This window comes from Protopterus annectens, chromosome 8.part0, assembly GCF_019279795.1.
Source record: "Protopterus annectens isolate FY-2018-M chromosome 8.part0, PAN1.0, whole genome shotgun sequence".
Lineage (NCBI taxonomy): Eukaryota > Metazoa > Chordata > Ceratodontiformes > Protopteridae > Protopterus > Protopterus annectens.
Window position 1 is genome coordinate 660,743,514 of NC_056741.1, and position 15,547 is coordinate 660,759,060.

Sequence of the window (15,547 nt, forward strand, 5' to 3'; positions counted from 1 at the left end):
CAAGATTCCTTGTTCTAAGGGTTTGGGGGGTATGGTTGGACTGTAGCAGCTACCATTACATACAGCTGTGTATGCTACTGGCTGCAATTGCTGCTGCAGGCTAGAACACATGGGGGGATAAACACTTTGCAGGACAACAAGCTGCATGTATATATGTGGTAGCTTTGTCTGCCTTGTCATTACAATAGAGCTGGGGTAAGGTACCCTTTGCAGTCCAATCGAGGCACATGAGTAAGTAACAGCTGTTATGCAACAATGCCAATATCAGACAAGTAGGCAACATATAGTTATGCTATACAGATATGTGAAGTGTGTCCCTACCTTCAGGCCTTTGACTTGCAAAACAGGATAGCAGTTCATTTACTAGCAGTTACCTGTGTGGATTAATAATGCAGGACTCACTCATTACTTGCTGTCAGCGCAATAATGTTATTTAACTGCAACATAAAACTGGATTTGAACCCAGGACTGTGTGTGGCAAAATGTACTACAAGCAGGGAATTTAACAGACTGAGCTGCTGGCTCACTGCAAGAGCATGTGTATTTGCAAGATATATGTGCACATATACAGGCTGTGTGACATGTTTCTACATCCATGTGTACGAGCACAGCTTTATATGGTTAATATATATTTATATGTATATTCATAGTTTTATTTATATGTATAGTCATATGTAAATACATAATATATTAATATATTACTGTTACTTTATGTTTATTTGTCCATGTATATATGTATTATATTTATATTGAAAAATAAAATATATTAATATATCACTCTGTTAAGATATATATATATATATATATATATATATATATATATATATATATATACTTATATTCATATTTTTGTTTATTTTTAAGCTGCTGGTAAAAGGGCACATACACATACTATGACTGTAAGTAGCACTCAGTATGTTTAGCTTAAAACACCAGCTTAACCTAAGACCTGTGTAACATTGTGGGCTAATGCAGTGTGGTATAGTGGAGCGGTAAGACTTGGCAGTGGTGTTTGTTTTCCACATGTGACTAACACTATAATAAACACAAATGCTCATTAAAACTCATTTCATCTCATTTAAGCTGTGCTAAGCAAAGCAGCAAAGCTCACCATGCCCATTTGTGCAAATCTGTGCAAACCTGAACTGAAAAAAATATAAAGAAATAAAAAAGGGGTGATAGGACAATAGTGAAATGGGGTCAAGCAGGGGAAAAACATTGTGAAAAACAGGTAGGGAAAGGGTGTAGGAAAGACCCAGAGTGATCTATTCCTTGTACAGCAACAGCTATGCATTTGGACAAATTTGTACATGAATTTGGACACTCAAACCGTGGAGAGAGGTTTTTCAAGCAAATTGGACAACATTAGTTGTGTCCAATGGACATGTTTCAAATGAAGAGCTATGTATGGGATGATATCTTTTTTTGGTGGGACAGGTGCCTATTTTGTTATACGGTGAGAGTGGAATGTTGTCGTAGGGACATAGGTACATGTGGGGAAGTAGGTTGGGTAGGAGAGGATGCATTTGCAGACAGAAAAGACAGCAGACAGGAATGGTGTGTGACAAATAAAGAGGGTAAACACCTTGGATGGGGTGGGTGTTTTGGACTTCAACATGCATGTGTCTCCAGACAGCTAAAACATGACTCACATCCCCACCTGTGGGACAGTCAACACTGCTCCTTCACTACCCCAAAGATGGCTGTGCTGGAGGCTGTGAACCAAGGCCAGTCTGCTCCACAAGGTTGGACAGTGTGCCCTCAATCTGGCACAGGAGTGGTTCATAAGTCCACTGAACTATCCTGGACACCGTGATGGGTGGTTGTCTTTAGATGACAGCCCCTCCACCACCACTCCCATTGTATGATACAATTGGACAGTGCAGGGAGTGTTTTACTCATCTGCAGACACAGCACTGCATTCACTGCACTGATCCAATGACTGTGTTCCTTGGCTCTCCTTCGGCAATGGACTAGCATTAATATGCATAGCACACTGCTGAGGGGGAAACCATGTATATGGACATGGTAACATTCTGTGTAGGCTCTACACTATCCCTAAATGGATTTTATTAAATCCTCGGGTTTATCTGTTATTAATTTAGCTGCACAGGAATTTATCCTATTTACTTCTGTTGTACCACATACATTTTTATGAGCAGTCCTAATTACTGTTTTCATTTATCAAACTTCTAACTTTTTGGCTCTTATTGACTTTCTGTAGTCTATTTCTTTCATTGATCTTAATACGTCTGCCTATCTCTATTAAATCAAGCAACTCTTCTCTTAGATCATTTTCTTCTAAACTGAGGGCACATTCTTTTTTCTCCATTTCCTGCAGGCATTCTACAGAAAGTTCAACAGCATCTTCTTGTGCCACTTCAATTTCATTCTGTGTCATCCGTTGCTTTTTCATATGGGAACTCACTGGCCTGTAATACCACAACACTGACTGTGTCAGAGTTGCCACAGTTTCCCTGTTCCTTACTTTGCTGTGCCACTCCAACTGAAAATGTTCCTGTTCTTTACTTTGCTGTGCAATTCCAACAGAACGTATGTGCTGGTTTTGTATGGAAGGATCCAAAGTATCTTCATATGGTAACTGATTAGACGTTTCACACTTTACTGGTTTCTCCTTAATTTGAGGATCCATTGTACTAGCTTGCAATGGTGTTATCAGAGTTAGATTATCTACACTAAATCCTTAATTTTACAGGTAATCCATAGGTTCAGTTCCTGTTTCTTTAACTTTTCCATTAGTAATCTGGCTCAGTATAGGTGGCTCCATTAACAACGAACTGTGCAAAAGAATGCCTTGTGTTTGCCCTTGTTCTGGTAGGCCAAATGTACCTCAAATTTGGTTTGGGCAAACTTGTCCTGTGAGGTATTTGTTAAGCTCAATGAGAACATTTTTATCCTGCTGGGTGCAATATCTCCTTATTTTTGCCATGATATTCTTCCTTCTATTATATAGCCTATTGATGTTTTGATCCCACCAGACTGGCTTGATTTTTGAATTAATTCTCGACTGGCTTGATTTTTGAATTAATTCTCTACTTCCTTTTGGTGGGTACAGCTGCCACTCTGCAGCTATTATCATGTTTGTACAAGGTTTCTGTGAACAATTTCACATAGGCACCAGTGTTTTCAGAGTTTACGGGGCCTTGAAATGTGGCCACATTATCACTTAATAGTAGAAAGTTAGTCATAGAGGAGTTCCTAAATATTTGAGGGTTAACTGGGCTTCCTGGTTTTATTTTTACTTCAAAGAGGCTGTTTTTTTGTCTGAGCTTACCAGAGAGGGCATAACACTAGTTGTATCATTTACATTTCTTTGTTTTTTTCAATTTTGATATCTTTTCTTGGTTTCTTACTTAACATTCCTGACAAATTATCTTCTCTATAGACCTTCTTTCAACTTATATCCTTTGTGCTTTAGACTTGTCCTCAGAGTCAGATTATAGAAGAAGGTGCTGCTTTAGTTCATGCCACAAATGCATCTGACTAGAAATTCTATTAAGATAAAGACTCATGCATCTGAACAGTAGGAACAATTTTATTTCTTGACTTCATTCTTCTACCCCAGTAGTAGGAGTTGTGACAAAATGAGCTACTGCTAGCACAACTAACTGGGATTTTGTAAATAATTGTATGTCATTGGTGAATATCAAAATGATTTATACAAGGTGCTTGTGTTACAAATGTATTAGATCTGTATGCCATGTATATATCAAACTGCTTGTACAGATGTGTGTGTTGAAAAGCCAATTGCAAGGTGCTGTGTTTGACATGTAACCACAGTGTACCCTACTTGAAGAAAACAGAAATGAACGTGCCCTATTGTACCTGTTTAAATGTATATATTTTGACAGTGGAAACTGGAATACAGGTGGTTAACTACAGTCCAGCAAACTTCAGAAAAATAACTGAAATTAAATTACTTTATAGGCTAGGCCATAAAAATGGCATCTTTCAGTTCTCAATGCAGAAAGAGGCATAAAGTATGTGCTAGGAAGCTTTCTATATTGTTTTTAGGGTGAACTAATTACTAGTCTTGAAAGTATGAAGGGATGCAATTGTTTTATGACTTCCAGCATCTGCAAAGATCTGAGCAAAATCTTTGTCTTTGTATTTTTATAGGTATATGCTAAATGCTACCAGCTACCATAAGTGGTTGTTTTGCCTTGGAACTAGGGTCAGATGAAAAGAAGTGATGTAATTCTGCAAGCTATCACAACAGTAATAGTTTAGATATTATTTTGAGAAGTCTCTTGGTGAGACAGAGTATTCTGCTTTCTGTATTGGACCTGACAACAACTAGAAGATCCATTCACCACATCTGCCTTTCTCTATTAGTAAGTTCTTAGGTTATAGTAATTCCCTTAGATTCAGTCAGTAATATAGTGAAACTTAGCGTAGATATTTTATTTATGTATTTGAGACTGTTCATCGTTGTTTTAAATATTTTTTGTGATTTTCAACTCTGATGTCATTGTGAATATATATTTAGTATTGTTTTGTTCTTTCATTATTTATTATTCAATATATTTTAAACTTTCGTTGTGGCTGATCTGTGCAGAGATATTTAAGTTTTGAGAGTACTTGCATATTTATTTGGGGACACTGTGTGGGCCACTCCTAATAGCCTTGCTCTTAGTCAAACTACCATTTGTGTTAATGTTAATATTAATATTATACAGTAAGATTGGACACCCTTTGTTAAGGACCTTAAAGTAGTTGTTAAGAAGTTGACTGGTGACAGTGGTGACTACCTTATAATCTGGGCAGAAGAGGGCATAGCAAGTAAACATGTGCCAGCCTTTCCCAAGTGTGTGTGTTTGTAAATCAAACCTCAAATAGTGTGTGTCCCAGCTATTTGGGCAGGGACATGAAGCACTGTTTGGACAGAGAGGGTACTGGAGGTCTTGGTTTGGTCATTTATCTGAGATCTGAACTCTATAGCTGTGCCAGTGAGGAGTCGTATTGGGGATCTGGAGAAAGAGTGAGAAACCAGTGCCAGATTGACTGTAGTCTCTGTGTGCTCTTAAGGGAACTTGCACTTGATGCAGAGAGCTGCATCTGGAAATACTGTGTATGTACTTGTTATCCTCTCAATGAATGCCCCCTATTGTTGTCAGTGATGAGGATTGATGTTCCTTGATTACCAGTGGTAAGGATTAAGGCTCCTTGATTACTGGTCCAGTGGAGGGTCATCATAGCAGTCACTAGCGAATATTTAGCTTCTTCTAATTCTTTTTAGAAAGTGATGTGATAGATTTATTCCAGACATATTTTACCAGACTGCAGATCTTATACTCTACTTAGTTTATTTTTCAAAAGATTTCATCTAGGTCTTGCTGCTTAGCTAAAATGTACTTTCTACTCAAAACACAAGTATCATTTCTGTCTTCTTGCTCGATTTTGCTCCTTTTATCACTACTGTGAAATACTTTTCCCTGCTTTTCTTGAGTTTTGAATGTGTTCTTTTTATTATGGCATCACAATGCTAAGTCTTTTATGGAAATTACTGTAGCAGTCTATGATGCTTTTGCATGTTGGTTTCTCTTCTTCCAAGCTCTACTTAGCAATACTGAATAGATCTCTTGAATGCTTAGTTTATAAGAGGGCAAAGGGTGTTAACCTTGAAGCATAGATTGGATGGGCAAAGGGGGCAGTCATCCTGGGTGCAAAGCATTAGAGGACACATTTGGGTTTTCAATGAATTGTCAGCATTCATTAATCCCAGTATTGCATTTGTGGCAGTTTGATGTATAGTCCTGCAACATGCCAACATGCAGTACCTGGTGTGAGGGTGTGGTTTGGGGGTGCTGGAGGCCTAGGCTGTCCCAAACGTCTGACAGCATATGTGTGACTCAGGAAGGGGTGCGGGTTAGATGGGCCAGAGAGAGGTGCTGTGCGTGTCTGTAGGTGAGCTGCATGTGGCAGTGGTGTTTGACTGTGTGCATGTACACAAGCAAGCCCTGTGCTAGCCCTACATGTGATTATGGCGGACAGCTGTGGACCATACATGTTAGAGCAACAGATCACTGTCCCTGGCCACAAACATGGTAAATGAGTCTGCCAGGAGTAGCATTGGCACCACTATCCCCAAGGTTGATGCGCTGCTAGTACCTGACAGTGACTGCTGTCTGTTGGGGTTCTGTCCTCCATGGGACTGTCCAGGAGCACAGGCACATGGCCTGCCAAGTCATGGTATGGGCAACGCACTTCTCTCCACAGTGCTGCAGGTACTGCCACTATGGGAGCAAGTCTGTACATGGCCACATAAACTCTAAGCAGAAGGCGTTGCTGACCTACATCCACGTGTCAATTGCCCAACTCCAACAAGATATTCCAACACAGACAATGTGCAGTCTAAGATTGACACTGTCATGGCTCACTGTACACTGCATCAGTCCAGAGTGTTCCCAGTACAGTGGAGACAGTTATGGATGTCAGACTGTGCTGCCTCCATAATGTTAAGCTTACATATGTCTGGCCCTGATATGCTATTTGCAGCCAAAACAGCTGAAGTGCACCATCAAATGCCAATGACATGCCACCAAAGTACATTATGTAAGGTCTTTATGTAGTCCTGGGCCCCTTTCTTAGTTGTTCAGATGGACATTACCGAGGCATGGAGACCACTGCATCACAGTGAGTAGGTATCATAATTGCCAACAGTGCACATTTCTGCAGTATGTCCACAGTTCTGCCTAATATGTGTGGTCAGTGTCCCATGACATTGTAGTAATTTGTCAAATCACTGGCAAATCATTGTGGGTTGCCATCAGTAATTACACGCACATTGAAGTGTCAGACCTCATACCTGTCAGAATATGCATGCCAGTGAAACAGCTGGTATTCAGTCACCAGACTATCTTTGTAAGTGCACACTGTAAAACATGTCCCTAAGTCTGGGCCTTTGTCACCACATAATGTATGGCTATGTCCAGATTCCTTGTTCTAAGGGTTTGGGGGGTATGGTAGGACTGTAGCAGCTACCATTACATACAGCTGTGTATGCTACCGGCTGCAGTTGCTGCTGCAGGCTAGAACACATTGGGGGATAAACACTTTGTAGGACAACAAGCTGTATGTATATATGTGGTAGCTTTGTCTGCCTTGTCATTACAATAGAGCTGGGGTAAGGTACCCTTTGCAGTCCAATCGAGGCACATGAGTAAGTAACAGCTGTTATGCAACAATGCCAATATCAGAGAAGTAGGCAACATATAGTTATGCTATACAGATATGTGAAGTGTGTCCCTACCTTCAGGCCTTTGACTTGCAAAACAGGATAGCAGTTCATTTACTAGCAGTTACCTGTGTGGATTAATAATGCAGGACTCACTCATTACTTGCTGCCAGCGCAATAATGTTATTTAACTGCAACATAAAACTGGATTTGAACCCAGGACTGTGTGTGGCAAAATGTACTACAAGCAGGGAATTTAACAGACTGAGCTGTTGGCTCACTGCAAGAGCATGTGTATTTGCAAGATATATGTGCACATATACAGGCTGTGTTACATGGTTCTACATCCATGTGTACGAGCACAGCTTTATATGGTTAATATATATTTATATGTATATCCATAGTTTTATTTATATGTATAGTCATATGTAAATACATAATATATTAATATATTACTGTTACTTTATATTTGTATGTCCATGTATATTTGTATTATATTTATATTGAAAAATACAATATATTAATATATCACTCTGTTAAGATATATATATATATATATATATATATATATATATATATATATATATATATATATATATATACTTATATTCATATTTTTTGTTTATTTTTAAGCTGCTGGTAAAAGGGCACATACACATACTATGACTGTAAGTAGCACTCAGTATGTTTAGCTTGAAACACCAGCTTAACCTAAGACCTGTGTAACATTGTGGGCTAATGCAGTGTGGTATAGTGGAGAGGTAAGACTTGGCAGTGGTGTTTGTTTTCCACATGTGACTAACACTATAATAAACACAAATGCTCATTAAAACTCATTTCATCTCATTTAAGCTGTGCTAAGCAAAGCAGCAAAGCTCACCATGCCCATTTGTGCAAATCTGTGCAAACCTGAACTGAAAAAATATAAAGAAATAAAAAAAGGGGTGATAGGACAATAGTGAAATGGGGTCAAGCAGGGGAAAAACATTGTGAAAAACAGGTAGGGAAAGGGTGTAGGAAAGACCCAGAGTGATCTATTTCTTGTACAGCAACAGCTATGCATTTGGACAAATTTGTACATGAATTTGGACACTCAAACCCTGGAGAGAGGGGTGAGGACAACATACATGTTTTTTCAAGCAAATTGGACAACATTAGTTGTGTCCAGTTTACATGTTTCAAATGAAGAGCTATGTATGGGGTGATATCTTTTTTTGGTGGGACAGGTGCCTATTTTTTTTATACGGTGAGAGTGGAATGTTGTCGAAGGGACATAGGTACATGTGGGGAAGTAGGTTGGGTAGGAGAGGATGCATTTGCAGACAGAAAAGACAGCAGACAGGGATGGTATGTGACAAATAAAGAGGGTAAACACTTTGGATGGGGTGGGTGTTTTAGACTTCAACATGCATGTGTCTCCAGACAGCTACAACATGACCCACATCCCCACCTGTGGGACAGTCAACACTGCTCCTTCACTACCCCAAAGATGGCTGTGCTGGAGGCTGTGAACCAAGGCCAGTCTGCTCCACAAGGTTGGACAGTGTGCCCTCAATCTGGCACAGGAGTGGTTCATAAGTCCACTGAACTATCCTGGACACCGTGATGGGTGGTTGTCTTTGGATGACAGCCCCTCCACCACCACTCCCATTGTATTATACAATTGGACAGTGCAGGGAGTGTTTTACTCATCTGCAGACACAGCACTGCATTCACTGCACTGATCCAATGACTGTGTTCCTTGGCTCTCCTTTGGCAATGGACTAGCATTAATATGTATAACACACTGCTGAGGGGGAAACCATGTATATGGACATGGTAACATTCTGTGTAGGCTCTACACTATCCCTAAATGGATTTTATTAAATCCTCGGGTTTATCTGTTATTAATTTAGCTGCACAGGAATTTATCCTATTTACTTCTGTTGTACCACATACATTTTTATGAGCAGTCCTAATTACTGTTTTCATTTATCAAACTTCTAACTTTTTGGCTCTTATTGACTTTCTGTAGTCTATTTCTTTCATTGATCTTAATACGTCTGCCTATCTCTATTAAATCAAGCAACTCTTCTCTTAGATCATTTTCTTCTAAACTGAGGGCACATTCTTTTTTCTCCATTTCCTGCAGGCATTCTACAGAAAGTTCAACAGCATCTTCTTGTGCCACTTCAATTTCATTCTGTGTCATCCGTTGCTTTTTCATATGGGAACTCACTGGCCTGTAATACCACAACACTGACTGTGTCAGAGTTGCCACAGTTTCCCTGTTCCTTACTTTGCTGTGCCACTCCAACTGAAAGTTTTCCTGTTATTTACTTTGCTGTGCAATTCCAACAGAACGTATGTGCTGGTTTTGTATGGAAGGATCCAAGGTATCTTCATATGGTAACTGATTAGATGTTTCCCACTTTACTGGTTTCTCCTTAATTTGAGGATCCATTGTTCTAGCTTGCTATGGTGTTATCAGAGTTAGATTGTCTACACTAAATCCTTAATTTTACAGGTAATCCATAGGTTCATTTCCTGTTTCTCTAACTATTCCATTAGTAATCTGGCTCGGTATAGGTGGCTCCATTAACAACGAACTGTGCAAAAGAATGCCTTGTGTTTGCCCTTGTTCTGGTAGGCCAAATGTACCTCAAATTTGGTTTTGGCAGACTTGTCCTGTGAGTTATTTGTTAAGCTCAATGAGAACATTTTTATCCTGCTGGGTGCAATATCTCCTTATTTTTGCAATGATATTCTTCCTTCTATTATATAGCCTATTGATGTTTTGATCCCACCAGACTGGCTTGATTTTTGAATTAATTCTCGACTGGCTTGATTTTTGAATTAATTCTCTACTTCCTTTTGGTGGGTACAGCTGCCACTCTGCAGCTATTATCATGTTTGTACAAGGTTTCTGTGAACAATTTCACATAGGCACCAGTGTTTTCAGAGTTTACGGGGCCTTGAAATGTGGCCACATTACCACTTAATAGTAGAAAGTTAGTCATAGAGGAGTTCCTAAATATTTGAGGGTTAACTGGGCTTCCTGGTTTTATTTTTACTTCAAAGAGGCTGTTTTTTTGTCTGAGCTTACCAGAGAGTGCATAACACTAGTTGTATCATTTACATTTCTTTGTTTTTTTCAATTTTGATATCTTTTCTTGGCTTCTTACTTAACATTCCTGACAAATTATCTTCTCTATAGACCTTCTTTCAACTTATATCCTTTGTGCTTTAGACTTGTCCTCAGAGTCAGATCATAGAAGAAGGTGCTGCTTTAGTTCATGCCACAAATGCATCTGACTAGAAATTCTATTAAGATAAAGACTCATGCATCTGAACAGTAGGAACAATTTTATTTCTTGACTTCATTCTTCTACCACAGTAGTAGGAGTTGTGACAAAATGAGCTACTGCTAGCACAACTAACTGGGATTTTGTAAATAATTGTATGTCATTGGTGAATATCAAAATGATTTATACAAGGTGCTTGTGTTACAAATGTATTAGATCTGTATGCCATGTATATATCAAACTGCTTGTACAGATGTGTGTGTTGAAAAGCCAGTTGCAAGGTGATTTGTTTGACATGTAACCACAGTGTACCCAACTGGAAGAAAACAGAAATGAATGTGCCCTATTGTACCTGTTTAAATGTATATATTTTGACAGTGGAAACTGGAATACAGGTGGTTAACTTCAGCCCAGTAAACTTTAGAAAAATAACTGAAATTAAATTACTTTATAGGCTAGGCCATAAAAAATGGCATCTTTCAGTTCTCAGTGCAGAAAGAGGCATAAAGTATGTGCTAGGAAGCTTTCTATATTGTTTTTAGGGTGAACTAATTACTAGTCTTGAAAGCATGAAGGAATGCAATTGTTTTATGACTTCCAGCATCTGCAAAGATCTGAGCAAAATCTTTGCCTTTGTATTTTTATAGGTATATGCTAAATGCTACCAGCTACCATCAGTGGTTGTTTTGCCTTGGAACTAGGGTCAGATGAAAAGAAGTGATGTCATTCTGCAAGCTATCACAACAGTAATAGTTTAGATATTATTTTGAGAAGTCTCTTGGTGAGACAGAGTATTCTGCTTTCTGTATTGGACCTGACAACAACTAGAAGATCCATTCACCACATCTGCCTTTCTCTATTAGTAAGTTCTTAGGTTATAGTAATCCCCTTAGATTCAGTCAGTAATATAGTGAAGTTTAGCGTAGATATTTTATTTATGTATTTGAGACTGTTCATCGTTGTTTTAAATATTTTTTGTGATTTTCAACTCTGATGTCATTGTGAATATATATTTAGTATTGTTTTGTTCTTTCATTATTTATTATTCAATATATTTTAAACTTTCGTTGTGGCTGATCTGTGCAGAGATATTTAAGTTTTGAGAGTACTTGCATATTTATTTGGGGACACTGTGTGGGCCACTCCTAATAGCCTTGCTCTTAGTCAAACTACCATTTGTGTTAATGTTAATATTAATATTATACAGTAAGATTGGATACCCTTTGTTAAGGACCTTAAAGTAGTTGTTAAGAAGTTGACTGGTGACAGTGGTAACTACCTTATAATCTGGGCAGAAGAGGGCATAGCAAGTAAACATGTGCCAGCCTTTCCCAAGTGTGTGTGTTTGTAAATCAAACCTCAAATAGTGTGTATCCCAGCTATTTGGGCAGGGACATGAAGCACTGTTTGGACAGAGAGGGTACTGGAGGTCTTGGTTTGGTCATTTATCTGAGATCTGAACTCTATAGCTGTGCCAGTGAGGAGACTTATTGGGGATCTGGAGAAAGAGTGAGAAACCAGTGCCAGATTGACTGTAGTCTCTGTGTGCTCTTAAGGGAACTTGCACTTGATGCATAGAGCTGCATCTGGAAATACCGTGTATGTACTTGTTATCCTCTCAATGAATGCTCCCTATTGTTGTCAGTGGTGAGGATTGATGTTCCTTGATTACCAGTGGTAAGGATTAAGGCTCCTTGATTACTGGTCCAGTGGAGGGTCATCATAGCAGTCACTAGTGAATATTTAGCTTCTTCTAATTCTTTTTAGAAAGTGATGTGATAGATTTACTCCAGACATATTTTACCAGACTGCAGATCTTGTACACTACTTAGTTTATTTTTCAAAAGATTTCATCTAGGTCTTGCTGCTTAGCTAAAATGTACTTTCTACTCAAAACACAAGTATCATTTCTGTCTTCTTGCTCGATTTTGCTCCTTTTATCACTACTGTGAAATACTTTTCCCTGCTTTTCTTGAGTTTTGAATGTGTTCTTTTTATTATAGCATCACAATGCTAAGTCTTTTATGGAAATTACTGTAGCAGTCTATGATGCTTTTGCATGTTGGTTTCTCTTCTTCCAAGCTCTACTTAGCAATACTGAATAGATCTCTTGAATGCTTAGTTTATAAGAGGGCAAAGGGTGTTAACCTTGAAGCATAGATTGGATGGGCAAAGGGGGCAGTCACCCTGGGTGCAAAGCATTAGAGGACACATTTGGGTTTTCAATGAATTGTCAGCATTCATTAATCCCAGTATTGCATTTGTGGCAGGAACTGAAGCAATACTTTTTTCTATGTGTAACATAAGAAAAATATAACTCTTGTTTAATTTAAGTGTAGCAAACTGCTACACATGTAGAAAGCAGTTTGCTGTAGTTTAAGATGTGTTTTTCTTTGTTTCTCAACTTAGATTAGAGGAGCATAGAGTGGAAAGAAAGGACTTTCTACTGATATTACATGTGCAAAATTGGGGAACAGTGCTTTTTTCTTTTGGTCCAGAAAGAACATGGATAGTAAAATGGAGAACACAATTAGTTACATTCGTACTTAAATTAGGGCCAGATTCATGAAGGCTTGCATGGGGTCTAAGAGTAGAGTAAGACTCCATGCAGCCAACATGTTGACCGAGCGATCCAGGAACAGCCGGCAGGGGCGTGCAAGAGAGATCCTAAAACGACTCTTACACAGACAGGGTTAGGTTATGCAACTTACCTCATTTGCTGCTGAAAGCTATACAAATGAGGTAAATTTGCGATCCAGGAAAGCCTAACATGTCCGAGTAAGAGTAGTGTTATTTGCAGAAATGTACTCCATTATCAACTGAGTACCATTCTGCAAATAGCAAAACGGAGCCGTGACAGCTCAAAATAAAGGATGCATCCAGTTGAGGAAGCATGCCAATGGCCAAATATATGGCCATTGGCAATTCTTCCCATTGCAAAATAGAAAAATATATTTTTTTTACCTCGATCTCCGAAGTTTAAGCATAGCGCAGCGCCGCACAAAAGTGCTGCACTCTAAAAACCATGAAAAAAAAATAAAAGCCACAAATAGGGATTTTATTCTAAATATTCAACTGCCATGCAAGTGAATGGCAGGCTGAAGACAACATGGCTACTGAGTAGAGGTTGGTAAGGGGGGAAGCTCAGTCTAAGAGATGTAACCAAGCATTAGTAAGCAATCCTATGCAAATGAGGGTAAGGATAGTGAATCCCACTTTTACATGGCATATGAGCAAAGTCCATGGAGTGTAAGAGTAGGATAAGGGGAGTATCAGAGTAGAAGATAAGTGACATCATGAGGATGGTATGTATGAAAGAATATAAGCTCATTGGAGCAGAGTGGCATGTGTTTGCTGTCAGTTACTCATCACTGGAAGAGGTGTGTCAACAGGTATCCTAGCTAAAGCCAAGAAATTGAAGGTGTATGCCGTGGATAACTCTAAAGTTTCTTGTTGAAGTGCCTGCAACATGTTTGCATGTGGGTGCGCACCTGTAAATCCGAGTAAGACTGTGTTCACTCATGTGCACCTGTGTGCGCATGTTTAAGCCGGAGTAAGCATGTGTAAGGTTGTTGAAATCTGTGTAAGGGCATTTGCGCCTGTGTGCGCATGTTCAAGCAGGGGTCAGCAAGTGCTAGGCCATGTAAGCATGTGTGTGCTCGTGTGAGCTGGTGTGCACGTGTTTGCGCTTGTTTGCATGGTGTTGCCCCCTGTGGAAACAGAAAGATAAGAGGAATCACAATAAATAGTAGGAAGTTAACCAAGGAGAACTAGCAGAGCTAGCAGGTGAAAACAATCAGAATCAGGCAATCACACAGGCAGTACTCTAGCCCAGCTCATCCCAGCACTTAAAACTCTGCAAACAACTTTCCACTATGTTTTCCTCAGAAACACTGCACCACTGCAGTAAACTAAGAGAAGTGGAAACTTAAAAACTTTACTGAGACAAAGAAATATTAGGGGCTGCCATTGCTGTTATAAGGTGACATATGCAACATGCTGAGGGTGGTGACAATGCAAATGCTGCTGAACAACACACAGTGAGGATACGGAGAAGAGTGTACAGGCCCAGGGTAACCTACCAGGGGTGACTTGAGCTGGAGATAGTGGAGTGCTATAGAGTGGACAGAGACCTCATGCAGCAAATTGTTGAGCTGTGCAGGCCACGCCTCACACACAGAACCAATAGAGGGGAACCCATCCCAGTGGAAACCAAGGTATGTGTTGGCCTAAGAATACTAGCAACAGGTACCTTCCATAGACCAACTGGTAATATGATGGGGATTTCACAAGCATCAGAATCCAGGGTACTGCACCAGTTCTTGAATGCCATGTCAGCACATGTCGATGATCATGTATATTTCCCCAATTCCTGTGAGGTATTGGACAGCAATATGCATCTTTTCCAGCAAATAGCAGAACACCCTGAGGTAGTGGGTGCAATAGATGGCACGCACATATGCATCAAAGCACCAGCTGGTGAGCGGGGTATGGCCAACTTTAACGGCAAGGGTTTCCCCTCCATCAACTGCCAGGTCATGTGTGATGCCCAGGGCATAATAATGAATGTGTGTGCTGGCTGCCCTGGAAGCTACCATGATTCTCATATCTGGCATCTGACACAGCTGTACCAGACATTTGCCAATGGGGACATCCCTCATGGTCACCTAGTGGGGGATGCTGGATATGTACTGGAGCCATGGCTGATGAAACCCATCAGAAATGCACACACACCTGAACAGGAATGCCATAATGAGGCACACACACAGACATGAAATGTAATCGAGCATGTGTTTGGGATGCTCAAGTCACGGTTCCAGTGCCTGGACACATCTGGTGGAGCCTTGCAGTACTCACCAACTACATGTACCCAAATAGTCATGGTATGTGCTATGCTACATAATATGATCCTGTGAAAACAGCTGCAGCAGGAGCAGCATAAGGCCAGGCCAAACAGCCCCCCACCATTGCCAAGACCATCACAGGCAGACAGTGACTCGGAGAAGGAAAATCTGAGTCTGCCCCAGTAGGCAGAAGGAGGCATGCCCAGTATGCTTTGGCCTTG